Genomic DNA, 27,181 nt, shown 5'->3' on the forward strand with positions numbered 1-27,181 from the left:
TCTTTTGTTTTTAAACGCTTTTTTCATTGTTCCACTTTCAGAAGAAATCTTCAACATTATGAACACTGATGCTCCCAGGAATGCTGTCTCTTTCTGTTAATCTCAATAGCCCCAGGGAGGCTAGCAAAATGAAGCATTTCATTTCTACATTTTTCACTTGACTTGTAGACTGATACCAGGTGACATTATTACTTCGGGTTGTGGATTTTGTTTGGGGAAGAGGAGAGTAAAACAAAGGATAAAATTATTGTCTCAAAAGGGGCTACATTTTTGGGCTGCCTTACGTACCAGTTTTCATTTAAAGTAACAACTCTAAGAATGATGCCTACTGCTGGAATTCTCAATAACTTATTTCATTTTAAATAATTCTCTGTTACTGGTAGATATGAAAACACTAATAGGGCTTGAAAAATGCTCCACAGAGATAATGTTTAAGTCATTAGGGTCAGAGCTATGTGAAGTTTTTCATGCATAAAGAGATGAGTTTGTTATTGCAAAGTATTCCTACCATGTCCTTTCATTTGTAATATAGAATTATGCTTGGTTCATCCATATTTTACTGTGAGACTGTACAGATGCAACACACACACACAGGGACCATGTCATAGATCTTTGAATTGTTCAATATGGTTTGCAGTGCCTTGCATTTATAAAAAGTATGCTCAATGCATTTATGTAACATGCTCAGTTTTTTAACATTTCAGTTGAAGGGGAGATTTAAAGGTCAATGCTTACTCTGCCAAGATAAGACTTTTTCATACTTATAAATAACACCCCACTATGCAGGACTTTCAACACACATTGTTAGGAATCTAAAGGACAACAAAGAGTAGTAGGTTTTCCAGGACACCTGAATATGTATAAAGATTAAGGCACTTGCACTTTGACAGACTTGACAATTGTTAATTGCTTTTTCCCAAAGTATGCTTACTACAAAGAGACAAAAAAACCCGTATCTGGTTATGTCACACACACATATGCACACAATCTCCTACAAATCTTCTCACTAAAATGCATGAATACCTGAATTATACTTACAGGTGTAACTTCAAGCAATGCCTAGAAAAAGTTCTCTAAAAAATATTTTTTTAAATAAAAATGCCACTTTAGATATAGCAGTTCAAAACCCAGTACATAATTAAATACATATGATGGATTTTACTGAGTGCTTAATGCATGTAAAATTTCCTTTGACAGTTCAAATTTAAACTCACTTTAGTTCTAATAAATCTTGCAAGAGTATAATTTACTTAATATTTTTTTCCAAAACAGCTAATACATTACTTTCATTTCTATCTCGATTTTCATATAAATGAGAAAAAAAAGTTACCTGGTAATAATCAACAGAGAAGCAGCTTGGGAAAACCAAATGCATTTTCTTTTCTCCTGTGCAGTCTTTTGTATAAGTTTTTGGTGATTTTGAATATGATTCATTACAACCAACACAGTAAATAGGGTAAAATTAATTTTAGAGTTGCAAATGTTCTGATAGGAATCAGTAGAGAGAGTGCTCCAGCCAGAAATTAACAATTTTTCTCTGAGGATTATGAAACCAATTTTCCACATGCCAAAGATATTAGTAAATGCATGTGCAGAACTATCTAGATAAAAGAGCATTTTTCTATAACTTTAAGGACAAACAATTTATATCAGACCATGGTTCTATTTTCCTGACTTATCCACTGATAACGTGTCCAGAAAATTGGACTGGTGTTGAAAGAGCACTGAAGAGAGAGCCAGGAGTTCTGGAATCCAGTTCTGTTGCTGCTCCATAAACTTGAATTAGCGCTGGTTAATTTCTCTATAACTCAATTTTCTCTAAAAAGAGATTATCCCTAAAATAAGCAGGGACTCAAAAATTCTGCTTCTGGTTTCCAGTGCTAACCACGTGAGAAAGGACAAGTGTCTTGCCTAATAATAACCTGTTTTCTATCAAAATTTCCCCAGTTGTTATACTTCAGAAACCAAAAGTGAACATACCATACACTCAAATGTTAAAAATCATATGATATTACATTTCTTCTGGGATTATGTTACTTCAGTTTTATTGAAGTTCTTTGCCTACATAAATACCTACACTTTTATTTAAATTTTTGTTCGACACTGACTTAAATCTCCTCCCATTATTTTTCTCCAAACCTGTTTCAGCCCCACTGATCTCCTTATAACACCCCTGTATTTCAGCTAAACTGTTCTTCTCTAACTAATCTTATCGAAATCTATTTCTGTTTGAACCCTCAGTTGCAATTTTTTCCTTCTTCTTGGGGCCTTAACTGAACAGAAGAAATCAGAGCTATTAATTGATTAAGCTTCATGTTATAATTTATATGAATTTGTATGCATTTGTGTATAAGGGTTGTGGTGGTTTTGTGGCACATCCAAGGCAGAGTAGCAAGAATGAGAAACATACTCAGCAATGTGTAACCTTCCTCCCTCCCTTCCTTCCTTCCTTCCTTCCTTCCTTCCTTCCTTCCTCCCTTCCTTCCTTCCCTCCTTCCTAGTCTAGTGTTCACCTTGGCCTTACCATGGCATAGGCACAGTGTTAAACACTTTCGATGTAAAGAAGAATCAATCACATCTCCTTCTTGTAAGAAGGGACAGGACCATGTAGATACAAAATCACAAGACATTACTACAAAAGCTAATGGAGACACGTGTCAAGTAATCTTTCCATATTTTGGTTTGTTGGTCAGTATGGTTTAGAGCATGGGCTGAGAAATGTAAGGGACATACCTACTCTACTTGCTAGCTGTTTGGTCTTCAAGAAGTTTCTTAGCTTCTCAGGGGCTTAACTTCCCCATATGTGAAATGGGGGAAATAATATTCTCTTCCTCAGCTTTTAGTAAGAATTAAGCAGATAATGTATCACAGTCCCTGACATAATAAGCAATAAGTAAACTGCACATGATATGTTTTTAAGGATATCTGTATGCATACCAAGCATTTGCATATATCTTGAGGCAAAGCGCCTCATCCATTATCAATAGATTTCCATAACATGTGTCTTGCATATAGTAGATAATATTTGTAAATTCACTACCTATGATAAATATATGTCTGCCCAGGTTTCCCTGACATTTTTCTGAGTGTATGATTTGCCTATCCAGGCAGAACAAACAGCTTTAGGGAGATTGCTTCTGCAGACACATGCTGCTTATATAAAGGAAATCCACTTTACTTAGAGAACAGATTAAACCAAACTCAGACCCACAGTATAAGGTAATAGTGACTCCACTTTTGCCCCCTTTTAGGCTGCATAACTAATGCAACTTCTGTGCCCTGTAGTGGAGCACTCCAGTGTTTCCCAGACTGTGTCAATGACAAATGAAATAATATTCTCTCCCTTTGTGTTATGGACTGAATTGTAGTACCCTTAAAATCCTTTGCTGAAAGCCTAACCCCCAATATGACTATATTTGGAGACGGGACCTTTAAAGAGGTAATTAAAGTTAGATGAGTCAACAGGGCTGGTGTCCTTATAAGATAAGACAGAGAGAGACCAGGGGTGTGTATGCAAACAGAAAGTGCCATGAAAGGACACAGCCAGAAGGAGGATATCTGCAAGCCAGAGGAAGAGGAATTGTGGAAAACCAAACTTTTCTACCCCTTGGTCTTAGACTCCCTGCCTCCTGAACTGTGAGAAAAAAAATGTCTGTTGTTTAAGCCCTGCAGGTATATTTTTATGGCAGCCCCAGCAAACAAATACACCCTGCATTAAAATACTGGCCAAGTGTTTTAGCTAGTGTCTAGCTAGTCTATTCTATTTTAGAAGCAGAAGGGACTACTAGAAACAAGGATAACTTTTCTGAGAACTAAAGCAAAGGAGACAGCCGATATTTATATTATGTGTTTACTATCTACCAGTTACATAAATTTGCAATGGTCACAAAGTTAAGGTGACCAAACTGATGTGAACCCACATGGTCTGGTATCAGACCCCATGCTATAACCAAACACTGTTCTTCCTACTGTTTCTAGTAATGGTTAGCTTTGAGACTCTGCAACAATCGGTCAGCCTCTTTGAGTCCTTGTAAATTGAGTGGAACTATATTTACATTGCAAACTTATTAAAAAGACTAGAAATAATGTATACAAACTGGTAAACACCAGGCACTCAATACACGATAATTATTATTATGTAGTGTTTTTTAAACACTAATTCAAATTGTGCTAGAAATACATTTCACAAAAATAGCTTATGATTAAGCCTGAGTTTTTCCAGTGGTCAGTTGTAAGACCTAGAAACAAAAATACCCTCAGAGATGATAATACAGTTTAAATATGGGAACAGGAAAGCTAACTGGTGTCCCTGGCCTGCCTATGTGGGCAGTGACATCACTTTGTAGGGGGATTGACAGCTGGGGACATAAATCCAAGATCCTGATTCCATGTTTCTTCTCTCTGGGTGAGGAAACAAGCCTAGGTTTGCCTAAATAGAAGTACATGAAGAATTTGGGATTACAGGGATACTCCCAAATATATTCCATTAGGATAATCCATGGCCTGAAAGATTTTTCCTAGAAAATCATTTATTTAGGTGAGAATCAGCTCAAAACATACACATTTCCTTAGTGAGGGTAAAATAACAGCAGCCTACACTTTCAACATGTCAGATCTTTGATAAATTTGCCTTAGTTTAAAAGAAATCTCTTTAAGACAAGGGTGGGTACTTAATAGTTAACAACGGAATAGGGAAATATATATATATAAAGGTACATAGAGCCTAGCCTGCCTTTGAACTAGGCCAGCTCTTTGTGCATTATACTTTCATTGTACTTGTTGGATTAATCAGGTAGTTAATAACTTGAATATAAAATCATTAAGCCTCACTAGAGAAATTACAAAAATATATCAATGACATATTTTTGGAGAAAAAAAAATAGTCCCATCTACACAGTCAGTGTATGTGTGTTACTTGAGAAAACAAGTTTTGGGGTTTTATTAAAGATAGGAATACGTCACTGTGTCATCCTCTAAAATAAATGGCAGGAACATGTCATCCATTTGTCATAGATTTGTGGATGTCTAGATGAGACAAATTGGGGAAAATTCACTTCCTCTAAAACAAAAGTTACATAATAGTGGTAAACAATTCTCTCTCTCTCTCTCTCTCTCTCTCTCTCTCTCTCTCTCTCTCTATATATATATATATATATATATATATATATATATATATATATACATACATACATATATAAATACATAAAAATATATAAGTATATAAAAATATATGCACACAACCTAGTGGCTTCCCTGGTGGTGCAGTGGTTGAGAGTCCACCTGCCGATGCAGGGGAAACGGGTTCGTGCCCCGGTCCGGGAAGATCCCACATGCCGCGCAGAGCGGCTGGGCCTATGAGCCATGGCCGCTGAGCCTGCGCGTTCGGAGCCTGCTCTCCACAACGGGAGAGGCCACAGCGGTGAGAGGCCCGTGTACCGAAAAAAAAAAAAATATATATATATATATATATACATATATACACACACACACACAACCTAATGGGAAAACACATACACATATTGACAGAAAAACCTATTGACAGTAAACAAATAAAAAAAATCAAAGGAATGTATTTTTCATTATTCTCAAAGTGATCAATTATGGATTCATAGAAAGTATACTTATGGGATATTTCTTTTCGGCTTATCTCCTAGGATACAATAAACTCAGTAACAAATTTTATGACCCGACATAGAGCAAGGATGATAGAATCTACTATCACCTGGATTGCTCTTTTCCTCACATTGGCAAATGTGTAAGGTTTGAAACATGTCCCCAGTTATGTTTTACTATGGGAAAAGGTTTCCCTTGTCCATTTATCACTTTATGCCTGAAAGCGTGAGATTTGATTATTCCTACACCATCACCTAAACTTTTGCAGCCATGAAATTATTTGTTTTTAAACTCTAGACAGAGGTTTAACTTAACCTCCTGAGGCTGTAAATCCCACAGGTTGATTATATGATAGAAAAAGAAATTCTAAATTTGCTACCCTTTAATTTAATTGAGAGTGTCTACTTTTACCCGGCGTTTTGGGACAAGGTGAAAAGGAGGGTCTTCTCTAGGTCCTTTTTATATCCTTCAATTACTTCAAATTTTTTTTCCCCTCCAGATCCAGTGACCCAACTTTCTATTTTCATTCAAGCTTGATTGTATCCTTTTCTGTATTGGAAAGGTGACTCAAATCTTGGAAAAAATATAAAATAGATTTTCTTGAATATTTAAGCAAAATACATTCTAAAAACTAGAAAGAATTCTGTCTGCCAAACTTCTCACATCAGGGGAACAATTTTGTATGGTGCAAATAACTGAGAATACTTTGGGGCCTAGAGGATATCTTGTACACACACAGTTTACCTATGTTTTAGACTATGATATGTATTATTAGTGAAGTTATGGTTTGTAATATTTCAGCACTTATTAAGGACCGAAATATTAAGCAGGCTATTTCCATACAACGATTTTCTATTTACCCTAGGTCACTAGCACCACGGAAAATGAACATCTGATGATGGGAGCACCATGGCAAGACTACCTCAGGCTTAATTATGTAAGAATTTATAATATCCTGCTTAACGTTAACAAAGGAACAATGTATTGATACAAAATCTACATGTTATAGAATGAAACAATCATTCTATAATAATTATCAGAAGAAAGAGAAATAGGTTACTAATTAACAGAAAATTTCCTAAATTAATAGTGTACAGGGGTTCTTTTTTTTTTTTTTAAATCATATTGTTTCCCATGCAGAAAACCTGAGCTTATTCCTTCACTTCCAAGCCTCAATCGACCAGTACTTGGTCCTCTGTCAGGACCAGGAGGTGTTTTTTTATTAAAAAAGAAATGCTTATACTGAAATCATTTTTTTGAAAAATAAGAATGAATAATTTCTCACAATGCTCTACTGCAAAACAGACCCAGACAAAAGACAGCAACAGAAGTTATTTTGGAAGACAGAACAAGTACAGATGTCTGATAAGAAACTAGGTTTCCTTGAAGGGCCTACAGAGAACTGTTCTGGGGTCAGTTAGTCGATTCTCAATAGGAAAAGAAAAGTTATAAAATCCCCTGCAGGTGCCCCCGATGGACGACTCCCATTGCCTTTGGTTCTCTATCATTAATCATCCTCAGATTCAATACTCCAGGGTAAAGGTGAGGGTGGTAGAAAGGGACTCACTACACCAAAGAAATGCAATTTAAGCTAGGTACAAAATCTACCAAGGGTCCAATCTGCACAACCACAATTAATAGCCTAAAATAAAAGGAAAGAAAATGGCACCAGCGATATTTAAACCTAAGGTTTCAACCATAAAAATACCCTGCCTAGTAGATCTATAAGTCATTTCTATACTATATCTTTGGCTTTTATATAGGTCAATGTCTTTTTTGTTTCTGAAAATATACATCCAACTACTGTATTTGATTTCTCACCTATAGCTACACCTTTACTAAAAAGATGACTAGTTTGGCTATCAATATTTAAGCCCAAGAATCCTGTCTTTTCAAATAACAAAATAATTATATGGAAAATTTACATTTGATAGAACTCTAAAGAACCGTCCCTAAGGCATAATGTTTTTGGTTATATTGATCATAAAACTTAACTTGAATGTTTTAAGGATTTAAAGGAAAGTGTGTATTGACTGCAGGCAATGTTTTGGAGAAGCAGCCCTCAGCTGAACCATACATAATTTTTTGTTGTTGTTTATGTGTTTCCTATCAGTGGTGTTTGGACCAAGGGCAGGATTTTCTCTAATGCTCTCCCCAGTTCCATTTGCCTCTAACAGATTCTATGAAATTGCTCCCAGTACCATTGTTGGCTGTGCCTTGCTGATTTGCTTCTGTTTATCAGAAATGCTTTCTCTTATCTCAGTATGACCTATCTGTGATTCTGTAGTATAAACTAAAACATATCTTACCAAGAAAATACACGTTTCTCCTCATAATCCATTGTGAAGATTTTTGAGTCTTTAAGACGTGTTTTGTCCATTCTGTAGTCTTTCACTGATTTTTTTAAATATGTACTTATAAAGTATCTGGTGAAGTGATGGTAATACAGCTATCTCTCTTTTTAATGCAAAATCTAAATGGATTGGTTCAGCTTTGTATTGGGAGGCCTGTAATATTTCTGTTCTAGAGATTGTCGCAGAGATCTGCACAGATTCAAATATTTGGTTCTGCAGATTGAATTAGTTTTGATGACTTCACTGCAAGATTTTCTAGACAGTGGAACTATCACCTCATTTTCTCTTTAGCAATGGTAATGTGCAAATGGTTTTCACATACATTATTTCACTCAATTCTTCTTAGGACTCTAAAGAGGCAGGTACTATAATCGCTATTTGGAGGATGTGGAAATTGTACAGATGGAAATTACAGAAGTCCCCCAAAACAGTGACGGTGAATTCACATCTTTTAACAAAATGCCCACCATAAACTGGAAAGGATGAATAGAAGTAGGAAGATCATTTAAGATTCCAGCTATTAGGTGATGATAGACTCAGAAGACACATATAATTATAAACAGCTTCTATATTATCTTGTGATATTTTGTTTATAATAGGATTTCCCATATATTATCTCCTTTAATCTTCACTATAACCATAGAGGAAAGAAGGGACTCACACTGTTGCCTTTCAAAGTCTCAGAAATGTAACTTCTCCAAGATCACAATTATAGGAGGAACTTGGTTATAGGAGGAACCAAAGATGAATCACAATGCAGTGGATGTTTCTGCAGTGCTGCTTTTAAGAAAAACTTATATTTGCATTTTAACAATTCATCTTCCAACTAATAGATAGACAGAAATTTCACTCTACCTTGCATTTCATTTCTGTAACCTCCAAAGGACGCTGTAGAAGACAAATATGCTTCCCATGTTGCTCAGGAAAATCCCAGCTATATAAAATATCCCACTACCTCAAGAGATGGTCTCAGAGATATATGGCTTTAAGGAGCAGAAAGAAGTAGAAGAAGACTATAAGCCCTTTGCTCTCTACCAAATTTCACAGAGCATCTTTTTAAATGAGTGATACCAAAAGTAGAACTTACCTTTTCACTATTACTCAGAGCAAAAGAGAAGGGAGCAGTGCTGACATTGACACCTCCTTAAATTGTAATTAAATGAAAGTGGTAAAAGCGACTCCTCCTGCTATTTTTTAGTTGTCACAAAGCTCTACTCTAAGAGGTTAAAAATAATTCCTTATTGTTTATGACAAAAGAACATCCCATCCTGTTTGAAAATCAGGTAATATCTGTTAAAAATAAGAATACGGCATCCAAGTACCTGCCACTGGACAACAAATGCCCTACTCCACATTATTCTTTGGAAGATAGAAGCAGAATCAAACACTTACAAGAAAGGTGGAACAGCTTAGTTTAAGTTTTGAAATGGTAATGGATACACACACACACACACACACACTTACACAAAAGAGAAAGGACAGAATACTTTTTTCACCTATAAAGACAAAATTAGGTAGTGGAGCTGGAATTGTCTCTAATGAAAATGGAAGTCGCTTCCACACATTTTCATTTCCTTTCAGTCATAGAAATAGAAAAAATGAGCATTAGGTGAGAGTCTGTTTGGAACATTATCAATGCAAATGGCTGGACAACTTGAGAGGTATTAAAAAGTCAGTGGAATTGGAATTAAGGAGTCTTCTTACTCTCTGGATCTCTAGTTGACTCCATTTATAAAGTGAACACTGAATAATCAGAGGCTCTTTAATTGTGTCTATGGGTTGCCTGGATTAACTGGAATTCCTGGAAATGTACACAGAATTGTGTGCAGAACTGTGATCTGGGCAAGTGTGTAATTTTTCAGTGAGGGGGTCTTGAACCCTCATCGTATTCACAAAGCATTTCAAAACTCAAGTTAGTTAAGAACCATTGGACTAGTTGATGTGTAAAGTCCCTTTCTATAGAAAGGTTCTGGGCTTCCCTGGTGGCGCAGTGGTTGAGAGTCCGCCTGCCAATGCAGGGGACGCGGGTTCGTGCCCCGGTCTGTGGGGATCCCAAATGCCACAGAGCGGCTGGGCCTGTGAGCCATGACCACTGAGGCTGCGCGTCCAGAGCCTGTGCTCCACAAAAAATAGTAAGGTTCTATGATTTTAATAGAACAAATAGCTTCAGAGAAATGTAACCAAATCTCTCTGGAGAATAGAACTGTTACCACTGCTGACAGATTAGCACCAGATCCAAAACATAACTTATGTTTTTAGCTTTTTCTAATTCGTTATTTTCTTTCTTCAATGTCTATCCCTACAAAATTCTTTGAATTTCATTTATTATATAATCCTTATATCTAACAAAGATAAAGATTTGACATTTGCCTTTTTATATTTATTGGAAAAGGATAATCTCATTTCTTAGAGATATAGAAATATGTATATTTTAGAGTATGTATCTATGAAAAATATTTGTACTTTTCTTATTTAAAGAGAAACCTTATTCCACATCAACATTGTACCAAACACTTCTCAGAACATGGAATTAGGCAGTTTCTCATAATGTAAAGTATGCAGAAAATTTGAACACGTGCATGGGGAAAGAATAGTAACTCCATCAGGCAAGAGATTACTAAAACGACCACCGGAATGGAAATCATAGTACTTCAGATTGAGTCTGATTATAATTTCACAATTCAACCATTATAAATACTTCTAATTTTTCATTTCCTTTAATCATGCAAGCATTTAGCTCCACTCTTTAATTATATCTATCCAGAATCTCATTTTCTGTGTTTCTAAGTTGTGAAATTCTTCTTCAGTTAGTGGAAACTTTATGCACAGATTTGTAAATGGAATGAGAATTATATATTACATATAATTATATATTATATTTTGGTTGAGTAAACCTTCTTAATGATAGCTGTGAGAATAAGTGAGTATTAGACTAGGATATAAAGTTATCTTTTCTAAAAAACTCATTTTTACTTTAATTTTTTTTAATTTTAGTGATATTTACTACTATGGTTTCATTCAAAATACAGAACATAAATGAATTACTGATTAATAAAAGTTTGAAAAATCACTGTGAATCCACATGTTAAATAAGATAACAGAAATAAGTAACTGAAAAAATCATCTATTTTCATATCCTTAATCTTATAAATTCAAGTTACTTTCCAAATTTAAAAATATTTTCCTTAATTATTTTTATATTTGTTTCTGTAGCAATCCACAAATAATTGAAATCCATAAGCATATATATATAAGCACATTTTAAAATCTTTTTCAGGTAAGAAATAAATAAAATATCAGCAAGTTCAGGAAGCTGCCTTCAGACTTTGGTGACAGATGTAATAATAGTCTGTCCAGAAATTTCTTCTGCATAATAGGAACTTAAAAAAATGAACTAAGCTAGAAATGAAAGTTGAAAGTTATAATCAGAATGCCACTGAAAATATTCATTATATTAAGAGATCATCTCTAATAATGCTACTTGTCAAGTGTATTTCAAAAAGGATTTTTTAACCGAACAAGTTTTGTATTCTTGAACATTCTGATATATGTTTAAGGGAATGTTTTGAGGAAGCAAAAAAAAATGGATCTAGATAACACTTTCCATAGATATTCTCTAAGGAGACATAGGGTTACATTTTATTTAAACATTGATCAGTGAATTCAGAACAGAAAATAGTGAAGAATGAATATAAATATAGCATGCTTCTCATCAATTTGTAAACCTCAAAGATTGAAAAACAATCTTCTCATATGCAAAGTAGGTGTCCAGTTCTAGAGGAAAAAAAGTCTTTTTTTGGCATCATTAGGGCCTTATATATCTACTTTAGTGTAACTGCAAATATTCTTACTGTTTGAATTACAGTCTTAATATTTGTTAGCATTTATATTAAAGACAGATTACAGGAATTCCTTTCTTTCCTCCCCCATAAAGTCTTTTAGAACAATGCATATATTTAATGCTTGTACACATCAAGGACTCTCTTCTCGTTAGGCACATGTGGCATAAGTGCAATGATCTGAATAAACTCTAAACTGGCATGTTATTCCTGAAGGCTACTTCTCAGCCTGCTGACTTGGCTGTTAGCCACTGAAATCAAAGGAAAGGAAGGGGTGATGACTCGTGGTTTGCATATGTACACAACATCTGAGTCAGGTGTTTCTTAATCACATCTTTAGGGGTAATTATTAGGTCAAATTACATTTGACAAGCAGCTCTAAAATCTTACTAAGTTATCTGAGGCCTACAGAAGAAAATTAACTCGCTTTACTCAACAGAAATGTATGAAAGCTAAAATGTGGAGCTTATTAACATGGTCATTTTTTAGGATCTTTCCTTGTTGTAAGACTGATAGTTAGTTGATGGTTCTGTGAATATAATGTTACTTCTTCATTAGCTAAAATTGCTATACAGAGAGCATGATTAAGTAGAATTATGGGGAAAAATGAAAAATTTTATAGGAAGCATTTGTAAATTTCTTGAAAGAGATCCTCAAGTCAGAAAACATCTGTAAATATGTCACTATTCTAAATTTAACCTTAATATTTCTATACCGGGAATTGAAAAATAGAAAAGCACAATTATGATTCAAGCCATTCCTGATATTTTACACAGCATTTAATGCAACACCTATCAGTACAGAGATTTATTTACAATCTCACTCAACTTCACATGTATGTAATGCCAAGAAGGAAAAAAATAAGATAAATTTTTCTTGGAATTTTGTGTTTTGGTAGAGTAGCCAAAAAATACTAAAATTGTTAAAACAGCAGGATGGTCCTTAAGAGGCATATATGTTATTTTCTGTATTTATTACAAATTCTTTTTCTGTTTCTAAAATACATTGTATTATATGCCTTAGAAACTATAACATTTTACAGTTTAAACTATAGAAATAATGTTTTAAAGATATTGTTCAATTATACTTACTGGTATAAGTTTGCCAACTTTTGCCAACTACACAATGTCACTGAAGTGTGGCCATTTTCAGCATGAGAGGTGATGAATGACCAGGAACTCATTTATCTAAAGCAAACAAGTGGTGCTCTTAGCTGTTTTCTGACTGAGTCAGAATTACAAGATAACGTGTCTGAAATAGTTCAAAAATGTAGTGCAAATGCACCATATTAGGAAGTAAAAATGGAATGTCTAAAAGTGTAAGATATTTTGGGTGTTACACATGATATATTATGTCATGTAACTAAACTAAGTATTGGAGCATAAAACCAGACTTTAATACTATCATTGAAAACATTTAAGGTACTTGAAACTTTTGCTACACTCTACTAGGTAGGTGAAAAGAATTATAATTACTAATTTTTAAGCATTGACTTTCGTAATAAGTTGATCACACTGAAAAAATGGCAGACCTGGGTACAGAGATTCTAAGGGAGACGATGCATTTTATTTTATTTTTTTACATTCTTTATCTTTTATACATTTTAAAGGGTTCAGAAGTAATGTTTTAAGTCAAGTTACAATGTAAGATGTTCCTTTCATTGCTAATTTGGGGAATTATCACAGATATCCTTGAGTCATGTATTTTTTTCACTAACAATATTTTAAAGAATAAACACCATTAAATAATGACTCTTGCCTTCAAGAAGCCTAGAAAGAGAAAAAAGACATATACAAATATAACACAAAACAAAAGGTATACATGTATAAGACATAAAGAAAGGCTCAGGGAAAATCAAGAGACAGTCACTAAACTTTCTTTATGTGTTGCCTTTATAAGTCTGAATTCACCTATATAACTGTGCTGCTCTTTGTGTTGCTTACAATCTTCTGAAATAAGTATTTACAGAAATTCTTTGTCATATGTACCTCTCAAACTTACCAGAAGAAAATGGGCCTTTTTGTTAGATCCCTCTACATGGATAATAACAGTCCCAGTGGATGGTATTTTGGCTATTTTCATGTATAATATTTCAAAGTGGTTAGAGCCCAGAATGTGGAGAAAAAGGGCTGGGTTCAAATCAGTTTACCGAGTAACATTTGGCCTTTTACTTGAAATCTCTGCCTCAGTTTCCCTACAGAAATAATTGGGGATTGTAATTTCATCTACTCCTTAGAATTGTTATAAGAATTAAATGAATTAATAGGTATAAAGTACTTAAAAGAATGCTCTTATTATGCCATCATTCTAGTCCCTCCTTTAATTATTGAAACCCTATTATATTTTAAAATAATAATTAGTTGCATCTTAATAGCAATATATGATGCTCCAGGAAACTGAAGAAAATATGGAAATTTCCAAGGTAAATACAAAATAAAACATTTGCATATAATTAGTGTGAACATAAAACAAGGTCATGAGATGAAATTCTGAATCAATCAACATTTTAGTCCCTTTCACATTGGCATCTAACTTTTTTCAATGAGTGCAGTTAAGGAAATCAGGGTCCTTTTCATTAAAATCTGTACATTCTACCACTGTGTTTGTCACTCTTCCTCTTTGCCTTTCTGTGCCTTTTCTCATTAGCGTAGGTCATTTCTACATCAACAGTTGTCTACTTCTAGATACCAGGCTGCTTCCCTAAAAAACATGCAGGCTCAAATACAGGCACATTTTAGCAAAGGCAATTTTTTTGATATATAGAAAAACATGTATTTTCTAAGAATACAGATCTAAATATAAAGTGTAGAATTGTGTCTCAGTTTTACTTAGGGATGTGTCATTCATAATCTTTTAATATAAATCTTCCATTGAATATCACTCAGTCATCATTCTGTTAGCTTTATAAAACATGATAAATGACAGGGAACACGATGAATTCTGAGAGTGAATGAAGGTACAGACACCACACATGATGAAATGATTTTGATCTACCCATGGCTAGTAGTTGACATACTGATTTAGAAATTATTCGAACAGGGCGATTACGTTTATTTACTACCAGCATCGCGAACCATGTCATGTAATTAATCACACCCTGCACTAGCAGTAAGGAAGTCTGCTCCCCACAATGCAGTGAACAGTTATTTGCCTCTCTTTCACTTGGCGTCTCTGCAACACTATTGTGATTTTGTTTCCAGAAAGACTTCTGTCCCTGCTATTTGGGGAAATGTATCTATAATATCTTGATCCAAGAATTTCATATTCAACAGATGGTATTCTTGGCTATGTATTCACTGTGGTTTCTCTGAGAAGAGCTGAGTGCTTAATATTGCTTGTTCTCTGCCAATCACCTCTTAGCCTACGAGTGAATTTTGATCAAATACGTATTATTCCTTGTGCTTTGGCTCTGACGCTTTTGGAATTCTGACCTCTATCTAAAATGAGCTGCAAAGATACCAGGCTTGTTTTTGTATGGTCCTGTCTTAAAAGAGATGCCCAAGACTATATGTTTACATGCACAGATAAATATAAAATAGTCCCATACTTATAGAGACAGAAACATGCACATGTGACTACTCCTACTAGGACTGATTCTTTTCTGAAAGTGGGATTTTCTCTATACTATTTTCTCTGTGCATATCATATACATATACACCTGTCTTCAAATTTTGTAAACCAAAGCAAGACGCTTATTATGCATGATAATGTATATAGGATCTTACAAATACCTGTGGGAGACCATCATCTGAAAAGTCTTTTGAAATGCTGTAGATCAAGGATTAGGCTTTTTGCAGCAATTTTGATTTATTTACTTAAAACCAATAAAAGCAACTCTCCTCTGCTTTCTTTTTACATAGGTCTGGACATCAAAAAGATGAATGGAAGGAGAGAGTGTTAGGGACACCACAGGCTTCACAGAGAGCAGAAACTCAAATCTCATTCATTTTCTACCTCATCTAACAAGCCTCTACAAAGTTACAAGAGAAAGATTCTATTTTTCCAAACAAAGCAAAACCAAGAGTGAACTGGATTAACTGATTCAGTCTTCGGTTTCCTGATGCTTTCTTAGCTGGCAAAAATCCACTATGTGTGTTTTTCAACTTACTTTTTTATTTTCTGGCCTTCTTTAAAGAGTGTCTTCCTGTTAGGCATTAAATATGCCATCAAAAGATTTGACACGGTCATTTGTAGAAAAAAGGCTGCGATATCTCAGTGAAGAGGAAAAGATGAACATGAGAATCAGATAAGGAGGATGTCACAAAATGTTTTTGACTTTATGATCAATTTTAGAAGTTGCCAAGTCAAAATACTTGTTTAACACTTCTAGATATCATTGCTGAATTAGGAAAGTTGACAAAAATGCTGTACACTTGTTTAGATGAAAGCCAATGATTGAATTCAACCACAGTGCTAACTTCTCTATAACAGGGCTCCATAGCCATACATTTAACTAATTTCACATCTCAGGCTATTGATGCAGGGAAATTAAATTCTTGTCCCTGTAAATGGACCTATCATATGTTTCTCAACTTTTAAATATTTCCCTGCAATCAATCTATATATTCACTATTGGAAGGCAAATGCAGCCTTCCTTTCCAGTTAGTATTTTATGTACCCATACTATAGGCAGCTCAGCTTCAGTCTTAATATACTTATGTCAGGAAGTATAGAGGCATTTCTTAATCACCTGAATCAAAACTGTGTATCAAATCTTTACATGGAATTCCTGGATAATATTTATTCTTTGAATATAACAAGTACAATGAAATAGAGTAAATGGCAAAAGTGTTGACCAGAGCACCCTCTATGTAATACATGATTATAGATTTTTAATTTCATTTCCACTTTATAATTTTTAAAGAAAAATATTTATGGTGTTCGGCATTTCCTATTTATCATTTCAGCATCACTGAATAAGGCTGGGGAGGAAAGTGTTACAAACAAAAATACTGCATTAATTCCCTCGGTATTGAATAATAAATTAAAGGTAGTCACACTTTGACACAGCTGACTTCTTTGATGAGGTCAAGGGCTTAGAGATTCTGCCCTTCCCTGCCCCACCACTGAGAAATGAGCATATTGAAGATGGGTTGGAGGGCTCTTAGAGACACTACAGTCTCACTCCTTAATCCTGCTGGAACATTTACAGCATCACGGGATGTCTTCTTTGAATGTCAAGATTAAGAACGTAATCCTTTAAAATTTGGCTCAGACATACACAGAAGTGAAATTAGGTTTTTCACTTTGTAAAAGGATGGCAGAGAGATACTATATAGGTAAGTTTCAAGGAAAAGATCTTGAAAACAAAAAAATTCAGGAGGTGTGTCATAAAGATAAAAAAGACATGGTTTTTAAGATTCTTTCTTAAAAATGATTGTGGCAAGTTCATATCTATATTGTGCAAAAGATATCACAAGATTTAGAATAATTTCTAAATACCAATAATATAATCTGATTAGTATTGAAAACTAAACTAAAATCAAATTCTGATAATGTCAAGATTCAGTTTAACCTTATTATTATTTTTTTTTTTTGCGATACGTGGACCTCTCAATGTCGTGGCCTCTCCCGTTGCGGAGCACAGGCTCCGGACGCGCAGGCTCAGCGGCCATGGCTTACGGGCCCAGCCGCTCCGCGGCATGGGGGATCTTCCCAGACCGGGGCACGAACCCATGTCCCCTGCATTAGCAGGTGGACTCTCAACCACTGCGCCACCAGGGAAGCCCCTTCTTGCTTTTTAAAAAGGTCTTTTTCATCAGTGTCTACCAACCGTCCAGACATCCAAACTTTCAGTTCAGTTTAGTTGCATCTAAAAATTTACAAAATATCTGAATTATGTTAAGTATGGACGGACAAATCCTTATTTTACTGTATTTTATTCTCAGCAATTAAGTATAAAACTCATATTTCATAGCTGGGGAAAGTAAACATAATTTAAAGTGTTTTGTATGCATATTTAATATATGGTTCTCCACTTATACTAATCTTATAGTTGTTGCAATTTTGACTATGCTTGTTAGCACAGGAAATTTGCTATAAAGTTGGACAAAATTTAGCCTAGAAGTAATGTAGAGCCATTTAAGACTTGTATCTGTAGTCTAAGACTTTCAAAGGCAGTTTAATTAGTTTCATGTACTATTCTGTGTCTGTTTTCTCAACTTCCCCAAAATTCATTTTCTATTAGAAATAAGAAGAAAGTAGAAAGAAAAAATGCTCTTCTTAAACAAGTTTGTTTTATATTTAAGAGATTTCTTAAAAGGCTATCTGATAGTTTTGACTTTTTTATTTTTATAGTCCTCCATTCTACCAACTGAGCTATTGAAGGACCACTTGACTTTTTTATTTTTAAATAAGAAGTTGGGGAATGGGAAAAATGAACCTTGGTAACGTTTTTGAGATAAGCTCATGTAATCTCAGCTATCTTGGCCAAAAATCATACAAAGAAACTTAAAATAATAATGTTGCAATATCGAAAGAGGCAGAAGTATGAGTCATTGTAGAGGTATATCATTGGGACTTCTTGTGAAGTTCTAAGCAAAAGAAACCAAAGTGCTATAGTAAGAAAATGTTATACAGTGCTTCTAAATTGATATTCCCATTTATAAAATTGCATATAAAATGATCAAAATATACATATGCATATATGATTATTCATAATTAATTGGGTGGAAAATCTAAGAAATATAAAATGTGGTCAGCTTTACAATAAATTCTTAATAGTTTAGCTGGTTTGATATTTCCTTGATTAGAGTTTAATAATCTTATTCAGAATCTTAAATATAAGAAAGCCTGCTTACTATTTAGAAATAGAATTTGAAAGCAGCTCTTTTCTCTGGAAATCAATAGTATGTATAGCTCTTTTAACACCAGAAATCCTTTTAAGGATTTTTCTTCATTATTCCAAAATACTGCAAGTTATGTATGTATTACAGTTCAGTTTGGTACTATTGCTAAGGCCTCAGGCAAGTTTACTCTTTTTATAGCTTTTTGTGGCTCCACCTCTTCAAAGAAAAATTTGCTATAGATGACTTTTGAAAATAGGGATAAATGCAAATAAGAAGAATTTTATTTTCTTCTAAAGAACAATCTTATTCCAATTATCATTCACTAGTCATTTACTTAATAGTGAGTTCCAGTGGTTTCTAATAAATCAAATGATTAAATATTATGGGTTTAATCGTACTTTGTTAATTCACTAATACTTTTTCACACCGGTTTTTTTAATCACAGCCAAAACATAAAATGGATGTTTTGTTTTGTTTCATCCTAACTATATTTATTTTGCTCTTAATATGTTAGGTACTGTTCTGGGTACCGAGGATACAGAGGTGAGTAAGACAAAGTCCCTGCCCTCCATACTTCCACCTGTAGATGCCGAGACATATTAAAATTTACAGTAATTAAAGCAGTGGGGTGTTGGTACAAGAATAGATATAGCAGTGTTACAGATTAGAAAAAAAAAACTGGCTTTTTACTAGTGAGTATACATTAAAGATAATACTACGCAATGGCTTTGGAACTAGTTTGTATAATTAAGAGAGCCTATTTCAAGATTCACTAGCCCATGCACATGAATCACTTTTGAGGATTTTTTTTTTAATTAATTACTGCATTTATTTATTTATTTATTTTTGGCTGTGTTGGGTCTTCGTTGCTGCTCTCGGGCTTTCTCTAGTTGCGGCGGGCAGGGCTAGTCTTTGTTGTGGTGCACGGGCTTCTCATTGCGGTGGTTTCTCTTGTTGTGGAACACGGGCTCTAGCTGCACGGGCTTCAGTAGTTGTGGTGTGTGGGTTCAGTAGTTGTGGCACACGGGCTTAGTTGCTCTGCAGCATGTGGGATCTTTCCTGACCAGGGCTCGAACCCGTGTCCCCTACATTTGCAGGAGGATTCTTATAGGTTCACTCATTTTTAACTGCAGTAGAATATTACATTGTATGAATCCACCCAAATGTGTCGATCTACAAGTCTGATAATGGACATTTTTGCTCTTTCCAAAGCTGCTGTTCACATTCCTGGGCACATCTCAATGTGTCCCTATACAAGGGCTTTTCCAAGGTCTATCTAGGAGAAGAATTAATGTGTCATAAGGTGTGAAAATCTTGAACTTTACTAGCTATTGTCAAATTTCTCCCTAAAGTGATTCTACAAAATTTTACTCCAAACTGTTGTTTGTCAAACAGACGGTATATGAGAATTTCTGTTTCTCCACACCCTCACCATGCTCTTGTTAGCCTTCTTTGGAATCTGATAGTTGTTAAATAGTATTTAGGGGTAGTTTCAATCAACCTTTACTTGATTACTAGTGAGACTGAATATCTTTTCATGTTTACTGGCCATTTGGATCTCTTCTCACATCAACTGCTATTTTGCCTATTTTTAAAATTTGGTTTATATATCCCAGTATTGTAAATATCTTTCCACATTCCGTGGTATTCGTTTTTCACTTTAGTTTATCATGTCTTCTGTTGTACTGAACTTTCAAATGTTAATGAAATCAAGTTTATTAAATGCCTTCTTTGGAGTTTGTACTTTTAGTGTCTTGCTTGAAAAAGAATTGTCCTCACTCAGGAGTCATAACATTTTCATATGCGATCTATAAGTTTTACATTTCTAACCTTAAAATTTAGGTCTTTAACCTACCCAGAATTTATTTTGTGCATTCTATGAGGTAGAGTTCTATCCATCCCAAACCCCCAAGTATCCCAGGATCACTTGTTGATTAGAGTCAATAGACCATTGTTTTCCCCTGATTTCTAATAGAGCTTTTGTAAATTAATTACTCATATATATGTGGACCTATTTTATAGTTTCTAATTCTGTTCCATTTGTTTATTTTGTCTAACACTGTGCTAATACCATACTCCTAACTACTCAGGCTTTAAAATAAGTTTTCATATTGGGTACAGAAAATTCCTATCACCAATTTTGTTCTTAGAATTAATCTTGCCAACTTTTGGACCTTTTAATCCCCAATAAACTTGGAGATGAACTTGTAAAATTATCTGAAAAATACATTTAGGTCTAAATGCCTTAAATTAAAAAAAAAAAATCTTTGAGGAGAATTGGCTTGGGCCTGGCAGATGTTTAAAGCTGACTCCATTGTGGGATATTTCATAAGTTTCACAAAACTCCCTTGCTGGGTCTTGTCCTTCTAAAACTACAATGAAATGGGTGGCACACCATTTTCTTCAAGCTTCTATATCTGGCCTTGGCACCCTAGTTTTCCAGGGTGATGTAGACTCTTACTGTTAAATTCCACATTTGACTCTTATTAGACAGAGGCAAAACTAGTTATAAGCCAACTCTCTTCTCTTCATGGCCCACTTCTAATTCTTGGAAAACATCTACATTCTTAACCTGATGACTTCTGGGATACAGGCTGATCCTAAATCAGCTGCCTCACTTTAATTCTTTCATCAAAGTAGCTTGTCCCCTCTCCTCTCTCGTTCTCTAGATTTCTATCTGGGATTTAGTCAGTGGACCACATTCCTTCTACATATCAGGGTCATATAGCAAACTCTCCAAGTAGGGTCATTGAAGGCTTTCTTTTTAGGCATCTTGGTATGTAGAATGTGCTCTCCTTATCAGTTCCACTCTAGAGGGTGGGTGTGAAGCACATATATTATCAGATCTAACCAAAACAAGCTCTTAAATGATTTCTACCTACCCGCAATTCCCTTTCAATTCTTTTTCGTAAGCATGTCATGATGAGGGATATGAGACAGGATGTAAATTATTTTGAAAGTTTCCTTTGAAAATTTGTAATTTATTTGTCTGCCGTTCTCTTTGGTATCTGATATCTGTTGTCTCTGCAACTCATTGTAAACTTCCAACTTAACATCCTTTTGCAAAAGCTTTGCATATGTTTCATTAGATTTTTACATATATATGATATAATCACATTAATGTGTATGTAGATATAGATAGCATTTCCAATCATTACAATTTCTTCTCTTCTGCTTTTGTCTTTTGCACTAAAGACCTCTAGTAAGATGTATTGAAGCAGTGATAATGAGAATTTTTGCCTAGTTTCAAATTTTAAAGGTATTCTTCCAATTTTTCTTCACTAAATATAACATTTCATGAGGATGGAGAAAATTCCCTTTTATTCCAAGTTTGCTAAGCTATTGTTTGAAATGAATGAGAGTTGTTTCATCTGTTAGTAAGACCATTATTTTTTTCCTTCTTTAATCTTTTAATGTGGTGAATTACATTAATAGATAATCTGTGTAATAATGTTCCATATCTGGTCTCCCTTTCTGTTTGAGATCTTCATAAAGTTAACAGCTATAATAATATTAATTCTGTTGAAATGCTGAAAAGTGTAATTTTGGCTTTTTTCTTTGGCATATGAATAATTTGAGAAAATAAGAATAAAAGGTAGCTTACTCAATATTTGTTTGTTTGAATAAAGTGTAGAGGACTTTATAAGTATAAAGATTTAAAAGCAATTTAGATGAGAAAACATCAACATCAGCAGTATATTTTAGTACCATTGTTTTAAATTAAAGTCTTATTTATGTTTTAAGAAAGTAGAAAGAAAGAAATTTCTATATTTAAGATTTTCCTTTGGAACATTTCTGCATGAAAGAAATGCATTTTTAAATGATTTTCTTTTTAATAGTAACAGGCTTCAAAAGAGAGTTAAATAAAGTATGAATTAAAATGATACTTTCCAACAAAGGACATTACCACAAAAGGTGAACATGTTGTATCTGGATGTAGGTTTAACTGACATAACTTAGTACACACTAAGAGAGTTGGTAACATAAACTTGATGATGAAGAGCTGGTCCTTCAGACATATTGTGTCATAATAGACAAAATTCGTTCCACTCTATTCTAAGATCTTTAAAAACAGCATGCTTTCAGACTTCAGACTATACAGGGGCAAGCAAAATAACTGCCTCACTAGAATAAAATATATGTGCCAAATAGTATTTGCATGCTACTTAACCCTAAGGAGATTATAGAGATATAAATATTTCTAGGAGATCAAAATGCACATTGGAACAGGCATACTGGCTTTACGCCTACATGAACTATGCCACGGCTTGCTGGGATATTGTGCACACCTTTGAATTTAAAACTGTTTGAACTTTGCTTCTGGGATATGGAGGTAAAATGAAGAAAATTTTAATAGATAAAGTGAAATTGTGAAGCTGATTCAAAGAATAATTGAAGGAAGGAGAGAAGGAAAGAGGAATGAAGGAAATTTTGGATTTAAAAAACTTGACAAATCACATTTCTCATCAGATTTAATGTAGTTCCAGACATCACCTCCCATGAGACATGGTAGGGCCCATACCCAGATTGTCAGACATTGACATTTGCTCTCTGTTGTGACATAGCTAGTGTTACCTAAAGAGGAAGAGAGTTGGCCACCTGCCTTGAGGTTCTCAAGTCATAATCCAGACCTCTGGTTCTCAACCGTGGTGCATAGCTAAACTGCCTGTGATTCTTTAAAAAAATCACATATCTAAGACATAAAGAATCAGAATCTTCGTTTAAGTTACAGATCTTTTTCTTGTGAGGGAAGATATCTTAGAGGTAGAAACTTAGACTCTGGAGACTGAGACATATGTGCCGGAGGTCCAAGCTGACCAGCTAGCTGAACCAGCTCTGTGATCTATTATTTTCTCTTTTGATTTAATCTCTGGCTCTTTCAATCCTGAGTATCTTGCTAATCTATAAACAGCACTCTATCAGCACTATGATTAGTATCATACCATGTAAAAGGAGCACTTTCAGGCAAATGCAAATGTCATATGCATGATTAGAGAACAGACCTGAATAAATGAAAATAAGACAACAGGAACAACAACAACAAAAAGTCGATGGTAACCTATGGTTAAAACATACTGCACACAGCAAATATGATATAGTCACTTTTATCCACATCCGTCTCTTTAAGAAAGGGTGAGGTCTAGACAGTCATGTAATTTCTTTTATGCAGGCTCCCTTTCAAAAACTTTTTCAGTAAAGCTTTAATAAGTACTCTGAAGATGAGAAGGACATGGTTGATTATATGCTAGTGTAGGAGGAAAAGAGGAAAGGCCACTAACATTTCCGCCTAATTCCTATTAATTTTCCTGGTACAAATGATGAGCAATGTATCAGGGGGAATTAATCTCATATGCAGAGTGGCGTGGCTAGACCGCTCAAATAGATGAAAGTTTCAACCATACCAAGAATCTTTTGCCTAGTGTAGAAAGAACTAAGAGTTGTATGTTGTTCTTTTCAGTCACACCCAGAAATAGTTTGTATTCATTATTAACAGTATCTTTGAAAATAATGATATAAATATATAGGAGTGCTGTATCTTTATTCATTCAACTGAACACCTACTGTCCTAGGTCCACATGTAAACAGCAATGAGCTAAATGGGCAAGTTACTTGCTCTTATATTTTGCAATCTAGGTGTGTGTGTTTGTGTGTGTGTGTGTGTGTGTGTTGGGGAGGAATGGTGGGAGAGGCAGAATAAATACATAGCAAGGAGATAAATGGAATGATTTCAGTTAAGAGGGGTGTTCTGGTTGAGTGCAACTGGGGCTTTGGGATTGGAGATTGCGTCTATCTAATTTAGAACAGATACGGTGGTGACATTTGGGCTAGGATCTGAAAGACAAAACAGCTGCTGCATCTTGGGGAAAAATAATGTGTGCAGTAGAAAGAGCAAGTGCAAAGGCCCTGGAATATTGGTGTGTTTGAGGAATAGATAGAAAGGCAGTTGGTTAGAATGTGAGCCCAGAAGAGGATGACAGGAAATGAGGTTAGGATTACGCAGGGTTCGGGTACTGGAATATTTATAAGGCATGGGAAGGAATTTAAATTTCATTCTTAGAGAGATGGACTGGAGGAATTTTTTTTTTTTTTTTGGCGGTATGCGGGCTTCTCACTGTTGTGGCCTCTCCCATTGTGGAGCACAGGCTCCAGACGCGCAGGCTCAGTGGCCATGTCTCACGGGCCCAGCTGCTCCACGGCATGTGGGATCTTCCTGGACCGGGGCACGAACCCGTGTCCCCTTCATTGGCAGGCGGACCCTCAACCACTGCGCCACCAGGGAAGCCCAGACTGGAGGATTTTAAACAAGGAATTGAATACCTATGTTGAAAGGGATTATGATTTACCTACCTAAAAAAGATATTTTGTTCTATAAAATTATATACGAACACAGTGAGACAATCCTTCCATATAATCATTATATATCATCAAGATGAATTGAGTCTTCATATGAAGTAGGGCAGAGTTTAGAGAAACTACTATTTTATTACACATAGCAGATGTGCTTCGTTTCAGATTTATCCTATTTGGTGACCTTATATAGAAACAGCCATAACCTTGATCTAAAATCTTTCATTTGGCCATTGAGTTTCTTATGATGCTCAATGAGTTATTGTCCCTTCACTTCCTCTGTTCTCCTTGAAATGCAGAGGTTCATGTTAGACTGAGTAAACTGGATGAAGCAATTGGGCTAACAGTTTATCAGATAAATCCTTCAGTTCTTTTTAGTGATTGATACATTATAAATTCTACTTGATCCAAGATATGAATATAATTTAGAAGGTACTAGATATTAGGGGGTTGACTAAGTTACAGCCCATTTCATTTGTCTATGTAGGCTATAAATCAATGCCCAAGGAATGGTGCTGAAGTTCAGCTAAGATCTTTCACTTCTCTACTCACAGAATTGCAGTCTATAGGGCTACGGAATAAAGTCCCATCTCCTAAGCATAGCACTCAAGTCCTCCACCCTGACACATTATGCCTTTCTACACCTGCCTTCATTTACAAATATTTATTTCATCTGCTTTGACAATTCACCTTATACTTTTTTCATCCACCCTAATATTTACATACCCTTCAGGATCCATGCCAAATGTCAATTTTTCCATTAAGTTTTTCCTGATTCTCCCAAGCAGATTTAACTGATACATGCGTTTTATTTTCATAACACTCTGAACATTCCAAGTAAAGAATTTATTACATGGCCTTGTAATTATCTGTTTTTATTTCCATATTCCACAATAAAGAATGATTTCCTCCTGGACAAGCATTATATTTTATTCACCTTTTTTTCTGAATTTATCAGTAGTTTATACAGGGAATAGCTCATTTCAGAATGTCGGTGAACTGAATGGATGAGTGAATGAACAGATGACTGCATGCAGCTATCATTCTCACCTTATATTTGATTCATTCCCACAAGGTGCTCTGTGTAAGGAGACTGAGATAAAATGTCTCTCTGAAATGGCTTCAGATTTCTGGACTTTGTGTCTCCACTCATGCTGTTCCTTGTTCTTACTGTTGCCTCTTTCCACTAATGACACTACCTGTGAAATCTTACACATCTTCCAAAACCCATGTAAAATGGTCAATCCTCCACAAAGCCTTTCCTTGCTCTTAGTCAAACAGCAATCCCTCCCTCCTCTGTGTTCCTTCACACATTGTCAGTGTTTCCCTTTTTCTCATTTCTTTCTAATTGGGTCTGTTTATATTAAATCCTAATTATCTGTGCACAAGCCTTTATGTGCGTATGCAATTACAAGCCATTTAAATGAGATCATTTATGGTTTTCTTTGTACCACTCTTTTACAGCTGTGCAGAGGAGCACACATTTTAGGGCAAGGCAACTGCAATGCTCAACAGGATAACTGATATAGTTATAAACATTATCCTGTTTGCATTTTTTCAAAATAGATCTCACACATTATTTCTGCCAAAGATGACCAGACCTGGTAAAACCCTTCATTGAATTGGGTATTTTTATTTGCCCAAGAGATTTCTTTAGAGCTTTATACCAGTTTTGTTTTTATCTAGAAATGTGCTAATGTGCATCTACGGTGTGTTTTGAACTGCTGCAATACTGTCTTCCAAAGAAAATTAGCTTGTTACATTTCCAAACTTAGAAAAACAAAGATAGTAAAAATGAGTCAGCTCTGACACCGGTTTAGTACTAAAAGTAGTTATTTATATGGGCTAATCTAAAAGTAATAACAACCAAGGAAAGTGTTCTCACTCTCTTCAGAATACCCAGGAATGCAGATAACCTATTATTGGTATCTACTATTAATTACAGAATCTATTTAATACTATAGGAAAAGTTCTTTCTAAATGTTATATTCCTGTGTATTTCTAAAAGAACAAAGGAAAAAGGGAATAGCTTACTAACTATTACACAGCTAAGTGAAAAGTGAAGGGCTTATGCCAGGGAGGATGATGGGATATGTTCTCATGAAATCAGAGCACCGACTCTGCAGATGAACTAAGGTGGGTGGGATAAATGCAATGAATTGAGCTCTCTCTGCAGACTTATCCCATTATTTCATCACTAATGAATTGATTTGCCAAACATCAAAAGCAAAGAGTATAG

At 34.9% G+C, this 27,181-nt stretch overlaps 1 protein-coding gene across 6 annotated transcripts in view; it reads right to left on the minus strand.

Annotated features, from left to right (window-relative positions):
- The window catches only part of PCDH7 (protocadherin 7), a 423,965-nt gene that overhangs the window by 41,626 nt on the left and 355,158 nt on the right, over positions 1-27,181 (minus strand). The gene's annotated exons all lie outside the window — the stretch shown is intronic.

This window comes from Mesoplodon bidens, assembly GCF_964165515.1.
Source record: "Mesoplodon bidens genome assembly, chromosome: 1".
NCBI lineage: Eukaryota > Metazoa > Chordata > Mammalia > Artiodactyla > Ziphiidae > Mesoplodon > Mesoplodon bidens.